Genomic DNA, 12,911 nt, shown 5'->3' with positions numbered 1-12,911 from the left:
GAAGCGTGCAGAGAACTGATGTGGATTGAAAAACTTTTGCTGGATTTTGGAATAGCTGAAAAGAGACCAATCCAGATAATGGAAGATAATCAGAGCTGCATCCGACTGTCACAGAATGACAAGGTTCAGTCACGCACCAAGCACATCGCAACGAAATACCACAACGTGCGAGAGTTGGCGAAAGAAGGGGTCATCAGTCTACACTATTGTCACACCAGTGAGATGACAGCTGACATCATGACCAAACCGTTACCCAGAGAACATTTTGTGAATCTGCGTATAAAGCTTGGACTTTGTATGAATAAATAATTGCATGACAGTTATGCATGAGAAGGGGTTTGTTGGAATGTAATTGTATTTTACATGCATTGCCTGTCACCTATTATTTCTCTGTGATTACTCTGTGACCTCTGATGTGAATTACTTAGAGAGGTCACACAGCTATGTAACTTCCTGTGGGGGTTAGATGCAGCAGATGCAGCACATGGAGCACATGGAGCTCATGATCTCTCCTAACCTGAGAGGATCTATGGTGGTGTGAGCATCCATTACCATCTAAGCACATGGAAGGAGCTGATAATACAAATGTATAGTAATATGTATATATAAGCCTGTCTGATTATAATCTAACTACAAACTGTGAGTAAACAGATGTTTTGTTACTTCAACTTTAAAGTGACTCAGCAGTGAATTATTCAGGGGTGAATGAGAGAGAGATGAAGAAAGAAATTAACATTTCTAAAGCTGAAGCTGTGTGTACTAAGATCTGCTAATTATTTACTACAAATAATCCAACATGCTGGACACATTGGTTTCCCTTGGAGAGAGAGTGGCAACCCTATTCTCTCTAACTCAAACCAGGAAATACCCTGATTTTTATAGGTGCCCTCAGGATATGGGTAATATGACAGTTGATATACCTGATTGGATCTATGCTAATGTCATGGTTGTCACTGATTGGCTCATGCTAATGAGTAGCTTCTATCTTGCTACGCCTTTCCTTTCTCACACCAGCTGACCAGCTGACCACAATCCTGCTCACAGGAAGTCTCCCTCCTCTCTGGAACAGCTAGTTCCCTATTTTCTTTGCACCTGCTATGACTCACTTATTTCTCAACTTGTTTTTCTAACTTACATTAGAGAAAATTCCACTTTGTAACAGATACGGGCTTCCATTTTGTGTTGAAATCCTCCATTTTGTTTCCATATCTATTGACTTAACTTTTAGGCCTCAATCTGGGCTACAAACTAGGCCATACTTTTCCAGGAAGCTCCCAGTTATGTTAGCCATCAGATTTCTGACTCAGCCAAGGTCTGTAATGGCCTGAGCTCTATGACTGGGCCCTCCACCATTCCAGTGGAGGGGTCTCTGGCTGTACCATAATTATACAACAACCTAGTGAAACAAACAAAAAAAGGGCTGCAAATATTACACACTAGCAGAATACTGCATTTTGATCACACATGAAAAACACATGACACAACAGATTTGAAGGCAAAGTACTGAACTGGAAAGTTACCTCAAAAAGTCAGACTCAGCATGCAGCAATACTAGAAAAACTGAAACTTACATGCAAAATATCACAGATGCACATTTCCAAAAGCTGACATTCCAATTAATACATTTTGAACAAAAAAAATGTTTTCTACTTTTGCTGTCTGAGCATTTAGTTTTTCTATTAGCTTTGGTCCCAGTGTCTTCTGTTTTATGCAGTGTCTTCTTTCCATTTGATATTTTTTTCTCTCACCATGTCCACCATCCTTCTGTGTCCTTCTGTGTCCTGTCAAACATTCGTGGGATATGCATAAAGGAATCCTGTGCAGTAGGAATGGATCCTCAGAAGCTTAGCCGAAATTGGGTGGCGGAGCAGGTGGGGGAAGACGGGTTGGTGGTTGGGAGGCGAGGATAGTGGAGGCCAGACTTATATGGTCTGTGCCAGAGCCAGTGATGGGAGGCGGGACTGGTGGTTGGGAGGCGGGAAATACTGCTGGGCAGACTTGTACGGTCTGTGCCCTGAAAAAGGCAGGTACAAATCAAGGTAAGGTATACACATATGAGTTTATCTTGTTGGGCAGACTGGATGGACCATGCAGGTCTTTTTCTGCCATCATCTACTATGTTACTATGTTACTATCCTGCTTATTTTCAAAAGAGAAAAACGCCTACAGTGCGACCTAAATCGGGAGATAGATGTTTATCTCACAAAAACGATTAAATCAGTATAATGGAAACAAAACTTTCAGTGTGTCCGTTTCGCTCGTACGCTCAGATACAAACGCCCAAATAAGGGGCATGTCGGGGGCATGTTAAGGGCGGTGTTACGAGGTGGTCGTCTACAACGTATAACGAATAGCGAAATGATTTTGGGTGGGTGGCAACATGGGCGCCATTGCTTAGACCCGAAATAAAAGCGACCAGAGCAAGGGGGAAATCGTCTTTAGACCCATTAGCGATTGTGTGGAGTTGGAGATCGGTGTTGGGAGAACTGAATTGTTGGTTGCAGAGAAAGCTGAGTGTGTGGAGTACCTGTTACGTTCGTCTGTCTGCCCTAGTCGGAACGTTGTCACCCTCACCTGCCTCTTTTGTGTCTTACCTTTTGACCTTTCCCTACTCCTCCTCCTTGCTCTATCGGTCCCTTCCCCTTCCCCTCCCCCTATCCCTCTCCATTCACTGTTCCCACGTGTATATTGTATTGCCTGACCTCCGTTTGTCTCTGTGTTCCCTGTACTGTTTGGGGAGTGACTGGCCAGAGGGTGTGTTCGGAGTGAGATTCTGTGTGCTGCTGTTCTTTCAGTACTACTACTAATACTTGCACTGGTGGGGAAATGGATGCACTAAATTCACTGGAGGCTTCCATGTTAGAGGAACAGGCCACACACCGCAGGAGGTATTCACGGCCCCGAGTGTTCAGGCCCCGCACCACCTTCCTACAACTCACTGACCAGCAGTGTCTGACAAGGTTCAGGTTTGATAAGGCGACCATTGTGCAGCTTTGTGAGCAGCTGAAACCCCTCCTTCAGCCCCAGACCCATAGGAATAACCCCATCCCTGTCCACCTCAAAATCACTGCCTCTCTCTCTGTCCTGGCCACTGGGAGTTTTCAGTCTGTATTAGCTGCTAACCCAGGGCTCACCCAGGCTTCTATTTCACACTGTCTCACCCAGTTCCTGGATGCCTTTCTAACTCACACTTCTCACTACATCACTTTCCCCCCCTCCCTAGGCCCTGCACAACAACATGGCTGCCCTCTATGCTGTTGCTAGATTCCCCTCGGTCATAGGTGTGATTGACTGCACACACGTCCCACTCAGACCCCCCCGGCCACACGAAGCCACCTACAGAACAAGAAGGCATTTCATTCGATGAACATGCAAGTTGTGTGTGATGCCCAGGAGGAGATATTAGACATGTGTGCCAGGTACCCCGGGTCCACCCACGATGCCTACATCCTACAGCACTCGGGCATCTTCCGCAGGTTTGAGCGAGGGGAGTTCACTGGTGGATGGCTACTAGGTAAGTGCAACATGGATGTACCCATACTATATCTCCTCCACTGGGCAACCCTCCGCCCTGCCTTCCTCCACCTCACTCCACAACCCACTATCCTAATCCCCCCTCCCCCCCTGTACCTGCTCCAAGCAATACACACTCATCTATCTCATTCTGCTTCTCTCCAAAGGTGACCGAGGGTACCCGCAGAGGACATGGGTCATGACCCCCGTGGTGCATCCACAACCAGGGGCAGAAGAAACCTACAACAGGAGGCATCGGAGCACCCGGGGGATCATTGAGCGGACCTTTGGCTTCTTGAAAAACCGGTTCCGCTGTCTGGACCGGTCTGGAGGAGAGCTGCTCTACAGTCCAGAAAAGGTGGCCAATCTTCGAGGTGTGCTGCATGCTGCACAATTTGGCCCAGCGCAGAGGACAGGCCCTCCCAAAGGAGCCACAGCCACCACAGGAGGCCCCAGATGAGCAGGAAGAGGAGCCCCCTCCACCCCCAGCCCACAGAGCAGAGCTCACTGCTTACAAGCTTGGCGTTAGAGCCAGACAAAGACTCATAGAAACAAGTTTTGTGTGAAAGTAAGTGCACATTTATTTGTAATACTCACATAAGTGTTACCATCACATCACACCCACCACCACCACCACCCACCAACCCTCACCCTCCAGCATGTGCCATCACTTTCCCCGTCCCCTCCCCCGTCCCCTCTTACCCCTCCCATGGACTTCCTTTGCAGCTGGTGCTGCAGGGGAAGTCTGTTCAGACTCCTCCGATGGGCTACTCCCACTGTCCTCCTCCTTATCCACACAGCAGCCTGCGGCTTCGGCTGCCCTGTGGAAATCCGGCCACCTTGTTGGCTGTAGCCTGGCCACAGGACCCAGAATGGGAGCTGGTTTGGTGGGTGCTGCACTAGTGGCTGCGGAGGCGCCCGATCTCAAGGCCCACCTCTTAGCTGGTGGTGGTTGCTGCCCACTGGAGGCGTTCGATGCTCTGCTCCAGCCATTTGAGTTGCTGGAGCACCTCCTGGTGGGCTTGGTGCTGCGCCTGGAGCAGTTCCTGGTGGGCTTGGCGCTGCGCCTGCAGTGCTTCCCGCTGCAGCTCTAATTTTTGCTGCCGGTACTCCTCCAAGCGCACATTGTGCCGCAGCAAATCAGTGGCCAGCCGCAGGAGTTGCCTCCTTTGGCTGGAGGGCCTCTGACGAGGAGCTGGCCCCCTATATGTATCCTCCACATCAGAAAACTCAACTGGTGGTGGAGATGCCGCCTCCTCCGGTGGTGCTGGTGGAGGTTGGGCCTCTAGTGCTGGTTCTGCTGCTGCAGGTGGTCGAGGTAGAGGCTGGACTGGTGCAGGTGGTGGAGGTAGAGGCTGCAATGGTGCAGGTGTTGGTGGTGGTAGAGGCTGGACTGCTGCTGCAGGCGGTGGAGGTTGAGGCTGTCCTGCTGGTGTAGGCCTTTGTTGTGATTGGAGGCCACTAGGGCCAGCCTCATCAGAGTCATCACCTGTATAGCACAAGGGTGAGGAAGTGTGTTGGTAAAAATAACCCACTTTTGTCTTTCAGCATTCATCTACATAGCCCCACACTTGATGACACTGCAAAGAGATGGTGAGGAGGATTGGGTTTGAGACCCATGTGAACGACAGCCCCACAGGCAGCTGGGTACAGCTGGTGGACGGACAGCCAAGACAAGGACACCACTCACAACTTTGTGGACCCGGACAAGTTGTTTGTTGTACATTAGTTAAAGTGAAGGACATTTGAGCATGTCTTGTGTTACTACTGACTTGGTACACTGCCTAGAACTGCTTTATGACCCCGATTACAGGCTCCTTAAGTTGAATGCATGTGGCCCACACTAACTAGAGCACAAAGGTGGCAGAAAGAAATAGGCACAGTTTGGTGATGATGGGAAAATAAGAGGGAGTAGGGAAGGAAGAGCCCCAAAGTTGTGCCACAGAGTAGTAACCTACATACTACTACTACTACTACTTAACATTTCTAGAGCGCTACTAGGGTTACGCAGCGCTGTACAATTTAACAAAGAGAGACAGTCCCTGCTCAAAGAGCTTACAATCTAATAGACAAGTGAACGGTCGGTCCGATAGGGGCAGTCAAATTGGGGCAGTTTGGATTCACTGAACGGTAAGGGTTAGGTGCCGAACGCAGCATTGAAGAGGTGGGCTTTAAGCAAAGACTTGAAGACGGGCAGGGAGGGGGCTTGGCGTAAGGGTTCAGGAAGGTTGTTCCAAGCATAGGGTGAGGCGAGGCAGAATGAGCGGAGCCTGGAGTTGGCGGTGGTGGAGAAGGGTACTGAGAGGAGGGATTTATCCTGTGAACGGAGGTTACGGGCGGGAACGTAAGGGGAGATGAGGGTAGAGAGGTAGTGAGGGGCAGCAGACTGAGTGCATTTGTAGGTAAGAAGGAGAAGCTTGAATTGAATGCGGTATCTGATCGGAAGCCAGTGAAGTACACCCATAGGATAGGAGCCAAGTGTAAAATATTATTGGGGGTACTAAGCCCAGTGCAAATAAGCCCTCCCTGGACACCTACAAGATATTTCCTCAATATTGGGGGTGCTCAAACACCCACTGAGTCTGCTGCTATGACACACATTAATACTACCACTACTCAGACACCTTACACTGTAATTAAGCTGCACACACAGGACAAGTAAGAGGGAAGCCAATGACTACGGTAGGAATAGAGAGTAAGGGTACAGAGCAAGTGAGTAGGGGGTAGGAGGTGAGACACCATCATAAAGGTGGGTGTTTATTCCACATATGAAGACAGCCTGAGACACACTGTGGTGAAACTCCTCCCCCTGGCCCCAACTTGTATAACACAGTGTAGTGCAGCACAACAGATATCCCAACATCATAATGGACAACCTACCTGAGCCCTCAGGCTGGGCCAAGGTGTCAAGGGAACAGATCCCGTGGATGCTCTCCTGGGGTAGCAGGGCGTGGACCATCAGCTCCATGGGGGTGAGGTTGGCTGTGTCATGTGCTGCGGGATTGGCCCCAGCCTTCCTCCTCACATCCCTCCTCAGTTTGCGCCACTTGCGCTTGCAGTCCTCCACGTCCCTTGCACAGTGGAAGACCGCATTCACCCTGTCACGTACCGCCTCCCATTCCCGCTGCTTGGTGGTCGCAGCCAGTCTCTGCCCTGTGGGAGCAAACAGGTTGGTGTGCCGTTGCTGTATCTCCTGCACCAGGAGCTTCACCTCGGCATCTGAGAAATTACCCTTCCGGGTTGGGGGCTGGCGTGACGGCATTGTACCAATGGGGTTTCGAAAATACGGAGTGGGCGTTTATATCGTCGCCAGGAACGCCCATTTTGGACGGGGGATAGGCGTGTCTGATATGGGCGCTGTAATTTCGATTATACACACAATTCCTAAACTTGCCCAGCTGAGATAGCGATTTGGAGATCCTGATTTCAATTATGGGTAGATAACTATGGGCGTCCCCACCTGCCTTCCCCTTCTTGATTGCCATTTAAACCGCCATTTTATGCGCTGGGACTTTGGCAGTTCTGATTCACGTGAGTTCTCACGTGTTATCCACATTTATATTAAGGTTTGTGTTTGGCAAGGTATGCTTCGGTACACCTGTGTATTTTGGGGGGTTGTTATTTGTGGTTGCCCTCAGCCCACATCGCTTCTGTATCCATCCTTTGGGCCTCTTCCTGTCTCCCATTCTCTCTGCCTGGTTGTAGCAGGCAGTCTGTGGGAGCTAAGAAATTGCTACAATCGCTCCAAATCAAGAACCCCTCCCTCGGTAAGGGTCATTTCACTGAGGCAGATGTCCAGCTAATGTTCCAGAAGATAGAAGGCACACTACACATCCTTGAAACAGACGTTCATGGTAAGCTCTTATTTCTCAGCCACCTCTTCTCTTTCTGCTCATCATCAAGGAGTGTCCATTCACTGTATGTAGTCTGCAGTCATGTCTTAGCTCTCTTTTCACCAGGTTCCTGTGCACTGGTTGGAGGCCATCAGCCCCGTACTGTGTGGTTCTGCCAGGTCCTCAATGCTGTGGGCCAGATGTTGCAGCTGCTGTATTGGTTCCCGGTAGGTTCAATCCTTTGTTTGTGTGCTGAACCCCAGTCCCCATTTATGAAATGGCCACCCATTCTCACTTTTGATAGGAGGGGGAGGGGGAACAATATAGGCAAATCATGTTTTTAGCACAGTATTGAACACAGTCCTACAATCCTCCATAGTTCTGGAACAACAACATTTCTAACATGTAGGCTGCAAACTAGTTTCAAGGTGGCCACAGGTACTGCCTACTGAGCCCTTAAGATATGGTGAGGGAGAGAGTTTGTGATTACAGGTCCAAACCCAAATTACCTGCAGGTAGCTGCCACCTGGTGGCTGCCGTGGTCTAGTGGTTAGATCACCAGCCTTGTAATCACAAGGTTGCCCGTTCAATTCCCACTCCTGCCCCTTGTGATCTAGAGCGAGCCACTTAACCCTCCATTGCCTCAGGTACAAACTTACAGTCCTCCTGGGACAGGGAAAGACCTGGAATGTAGGTCACCTTGACCTCCTACTGAAAAAGGTGTGAGCAAACACCATATTTATTTGTGCCCTTCTGTTACTCTTGAGCCTGCCATGAGTGGGAAAGCGCGGGGTACAAATGTAAATAAAAATAAAATAAAAAAATATTGCAACTGTGATGCAGTAAGCCTCCATCTAATGGTTTGCCCATTGTTTTCCCTTTTCTCCTCAGCACTATATACCATTGCAGATGCATAGAATGTGAAAAGATGAGGCAGCTGTTTGTAGGTCCTTGGTGCCCCCCCCCCCCCCCACCAATTTGGTATGGTTGTGGGTAAGGGTGTCTGGTGATCACACTGAGAAAACATCATGTATGTGCTACCTAGGGTTATGTGCAAGAGTGTACTTGGCAGATCACAAGTGCTAGACAACAAATCTATTATTAATGCCACTCTGTGCTGTGGGGCTGTATAGTAAGGGGGAGGGAGAGAGGCTGGATGGCCATTTGTGTTCCTCAACAGTAAATAGCCATCCAGCCTCCGCGGCCCACCCCCCTGCACATAGGGCCATAGAGGTTGGAATGAACAGGTGGGCTTCTGTATGGGCACCATTATCACAGACATGCATCAGCTTTCTCATTCACACTTCACATTTCATGCAATGCATATTGCTGCCTCCTCTCACATCAACAGCACCATTTGGTTATATGTAATGCACAACGCACACACTGTTAGTTAAAATGTGAAAAATATTATTTATGTGCAAACCCCAACATATTCCCCCCACACCCACCCCTACAAATTCCCCCCCACACAAAAATACCCCAACCCCCCCTCCAACATTTCCTCCCCAACATACAAACAACCCACCCAACAACCCCCCCTCACAAAATACAAACTGTCACCCCCTCACCTCCACTTCCCCCCTCCCTCCCCCCCCCCCCCTGTCTAGGACGGGTGGCCACGGCCTCTAATCAAGGCCCTCTGTAGCAGGGTAATGAGCAGCAGCAGGACCACCCTGTGGGCCCTGCAGCTGCTCATTACCCTGCCTTATGATTCGTAGCTCCTGCAGCACCTGGCTCTGGTCATCTACCAGGTGCTGCAGGAGACGCAGAACAGCCGCTGGGCCAAGGGCTGGAGGTGGCCCAGGGGACCCAGATGATGGCCCAGGGGATGGAGGTGGCCCAGGCGATGGAGCTGCCTCAGGCGATGCAGCTGCCTCAGGGGATGGAGGTGGCCCAGGCGATGGAGCTGCCTCAGGCGATGGAGATGGCCGAGGGGAGGGAGATGGCTCAGAAGGAGCTGCAGGTGGGGAGGGGTCCTCCAGAATGTCCTCATCAATGATGAGGACCCCCTCCTCCTCCTCCTCCTTGTGTGTCTCCTGGCCTGACTCCTCCTCCTCCTCTAGGTGGGCCTCCTGGCCTGGCTCCTCCTCCTCCTCCTCCTCCTCCAGGTGGGCCTCCTGGCCTGGCTCCTTCTCCTCCAGGTGGCCCTCCTCATCTGCCTGCTCCTCCTGCTGGTGCTGGAGCCCTGTGTATGTAAACAGTATGGATGAGATGAGCACATGCAACATGGCTTGCATAGTGCAGTAGCTGGGTGGCCTGAGCCAGGGGATGGGGGAAGGTGTGAGGAGGCGTGGCCTATAACCATGGGGGACTGAGATGCATCAGATGACATGACAGGGAACCCTGGAACTGCACTGACACAAAACACACAGGACATGGTGGCAGACCACACTCATTGGTGACCAGCATGTTTGCATTGTGAGATGCAACGAGGGTTTGGTGACCTGTTGTTGTTGTTTTTAATGGGGGGGGGGGGAATGGGAGGGGTGTTTAGCACATTACTTTTATGTGAGGGAGGCCATTACATCCAGTAAAAGTACGGCCTCAGGCAGGTCTACCAGGACACACTATCCATCCACCCCAGAAAGGGGGAGAGTAAAGTGAGGCATGTCATCTCATTCATCTCGGGGGGGAGGGGGGGGGGGAATGGTCATTGGAAGTTGCAGCCACAGTCATGGGAGGGCACCTGTAACCTGCATCCTTGATCTGGGACCAATAAATATGTTATTACTTATTAGTTGGCTATTAGCCACATATTGTACAGGACATTTGCATTATTCAATAAATATATTTACAAATCAGTACAGGTGTCCTGTTTTTGAATACTTACGGCGAGCCCTGAGGTGCCGTCGCACTGCTCAGATGAGCTCGGGCCTCTCCTGCCTCACACGGCGGAACCTCCTCCTGAGGGACTCGAGGTCCCAGTGAACCCTGAAGCGTCTGTAAGATATAAGTTTGTAGAGCAGGAGTCAGGGGTTGGTCCTTCTTGCCCTCTGCACACACATTCATTTGTTATTCAAATAGCAGAGAGAGGGTCAACACTGTTGGGGGGGGGGACCACCTCCATTGGTACAGATTCATAGGAGCCACCTTTTTAAAATTTCGGGGGGTGTTACCCCCAGTGGAGATCACCCCTCCCTGGATACATACAAGGCATTTATTCTATATTGGGGGTGCTCAAGCACCCACAGCAGCCACCGAGTTGGCTCCTATGCAGATGATGCCATAGAGGTGGCCATGAGGCCAGAAAGTACAGTTTGTATGCATTATAATTTATGCTTGTAAAACTACTTTATATGTGTTATCATTACCATGTTATCAAGTATGCTATACGTTTAATTGATATAATGTTTCCACTATTCCGATGTGTTGTAAGCCACATAGAGCCTGCAAAGAGGGGTGGGAAAATGTGGGGTTCACAGGCAAGAAATAATTAAATAACGAAATACATTATTGTAGGGATGTGAGAACGGTTGTCCTTTCAAGAACATACATTTTATTAGTGATTGTGTATGTACCCATAGTACTCATTATCCTTGCATGCACACTCCAGTTACTGGTTACATTGATGACGGAGTTGTTATATGTGTAGGTACAGGAGGGGTGTATGTGAGCCAAACACTTACCTTTTAAGCCTGTCCCTAATGCGGGACCAGGCTTTCATGGCCTGGAGCCTGGGGGGCAGTTGGTGGTGCGTGATAAAGAGGCGATGGCGGTGCCTTAGGCACAGCCGCACCAGCAGCAGGCTCTCCTCATGCCCGAAGTTTGGCTCATGTCGGTGCGCCATTTTTTCAGGTGTTGGAAAACAAGTGCCTTATATAGACGTCCTTGCGTGACGGACGTTGTTTCGTGCACAGCTCTATATATGGATGACCATCCCATATATGGCCCTATCAGCACGTGGAAGCCATCGTAAGCATAGACGTTTTTCACGTGCATGCCTGGTTGTTATGCGTGCGGAACTTGCCTTATATAGATGAGTATGAAGCACCCGACCCTTTTCACATATACACAATATACATATAGCTGCATGCAGTTCTGGACATCCAGATAGGGCACATATGAGGAATATTCGGTGGAGCAGCATGATCTTTCTGTAGTTGACGCGTATAAATGTTCCTCATATTTACCCATACCTGGATGTCCAGAACAGCATGAACTGTACTTGCAGTACACCTATGTACATTCTTTTACACGCTTTCTGATTTGGTCGTTTGCACCTGCGATAATCGAACGTGTTAGGGCGCACAATTTAGTCACGCTTATGCGCTCCTCATTTGGTCGTTTTGCTACAGGGATAATCGATTATCGAAAAACGCCCATACTATTTTCCGATTATACATGCCTGATTTTGGACGTTTTCGTAAGGAAGTCCTAATGCGTACTTGGATGACCTTTCGATTATGCCCCTCCACGTATACCATCTATATCCCTGTCCCTATCCTCTCTCCAGTTTCAACATCTGCCCTCAAAGTGTTCCAATCCTACTACTACTACTAACTAGCATTTCTAAAGCGCTACTAGGGTTACGCCAGCCCTTAAATTCAGCGATTTACCCTCTATCCATATCCAGCATTTCTCCTCACTCTCCTCCCCTCCATCCATGTGCATCTACTTCCTCTGTCTTCCCTCCCTTCCATCCATGTCCAGCATTTCTCCTCTCTCCCACTCCATCCGTGTGCATCTCCTTCCTTTGTCTTTCCTTCCCTCCATCCTTGTCTAACATTTCTCCTCTCTTCCCTGCCCTCCACTCCATCCATGTCCAACATTTCTCCTCTCTTCCCTCCCCTCTATCCAAGTACATCTCCTTCCTGACATCCCTCCCCTCCATCCATCCATGTCCAACAACTCTCCATTCTCCCCTGCTCTCTCCTCCATCCATCCACATCCAGCAAATTTCATCTCTCCCCTGCCCCCTGAATCCATCCATGTCCAGAAATTCTCCTCTCTCACCTGCCCTCCCCTCCCCTCCATCCATGTCCACGAAATCTCCATTCTCTCCTGCCTTCTCCTCCATCCACCCATATCCTGCAAATTTCCTCTCTCCCCTGCCCCCATTCATCCATGCATGTCCAGCAATTCTCCTCTCCTCTGCCTCCCCTCCATCCATCCATGTCCAGCAACTCTCCATTCTCCCCTGCCATCTCCTCCATCCATCCATATCCAGGAAATTTACTCTCTCCCCTACCCCCATTCATCCATCCATGCCCAGCAATTCTACTCCCTCCCCTGCATCCATCCATGTCCAGCCACTCTCCATTCTCCCCTGCCCTCTCCTCTATCCATGTCCAGCAAATTTCCTCTCTCCCCTGTTCCCTCCATCCATGTCCAGCAATTCTCCTCTCTCCCCTGACCTCCCCTCCTGTCCAGCAATCTCTTCTCTCCCCCTGCCCTCCCCTCCATCTATCCATGTCCAGCAAGTCTATCTCCCCCTGCCCTCTCCTCCATCCATCCATGTCCAGCAATTCTCCTCTCTCCCCTCCATCCATCCATCCATGGCCAGCAATTCTCCTCTCTCCCCTGCCCTCCCCTCCTCTCCAGTGATCTCTTCTCTCCCCCTGC

This window comes from Microcaecilia unicolor, chromosome 5 (genome assembly GCF_901765095.1).
Source record: "Microcaecilia unicolor chromosome 5, aMicUni1.1, whole genome shotgun sequence".
Classification (NCBI taxonomy): Eukaryota; Metazoa; Chordata; class Amphibia; order Gymnophiona; family Siphonopidae; genus Microcaecilia; species Microcaecilia unicolor.
The sequence above is the reverse complement of the archived record's forward strand: the minus strand, read 5'-3'. Positions refer to the sequence as shown.